This window comes from Penaeus monodon, chromosome 28 (assembly GCF_015228065.2).
Source record: "Penaeus monodon isolate SGIC_2016 chromosome 28, NSTDA_Pmon_1, whole genome shotgun sequence".
NCBI lineage: Eukaryota > Metazoa > Arthropoda > Malacostraca > Decapoda > Penaeidae > Penaeus > Penaeus monodon.
The window spans coordinates 28,491,647-28,492,129 of NC_051413.1; positions in this window are offsets into that span (position 1 = coordinate 28,491,647).

Consider the following 483-nt stretch of genomic DNA (forward strand, 5'->3'; position numbering starts at 1 on the left):
GAAAAAATGGTATTGAATATACTTTTTGGCTAGCTAATACGAGTATCACTCACCCATGAATGAGAAAGTCCTTTTATGGTCACATTCATAAATCCGTTTCAGTTACATTAGTTTTAATAATATAGTTGTTTAACAGTATATTCCTCATCGTATTTTTTTTTTTTTTCTGTTTTCCCCATTTCCAGTCGCCTTCTGTGAAATTTCAAACTGTTCCTATAATGCATTAGGTCGATTTTGCATTTACTTTGACTAAACACAGGTACTCCTCTGTATGCAATGGCGTCATAATGAAAAGATGGAGCAAAGATCCAGGTGTGGTATCAGTTTTATCTTAAGTATAAGTAATTATAAAAGAATGTTAGTAAACCCAGAAAAAGTGTAGATACATTGACTTTTTTTAAAACATAACCACATTTACAACTGTTGAAAATTTTTATCATGAGTAGGATTTTAATGTTCCTGTCATTATAGCGATTATCTAGT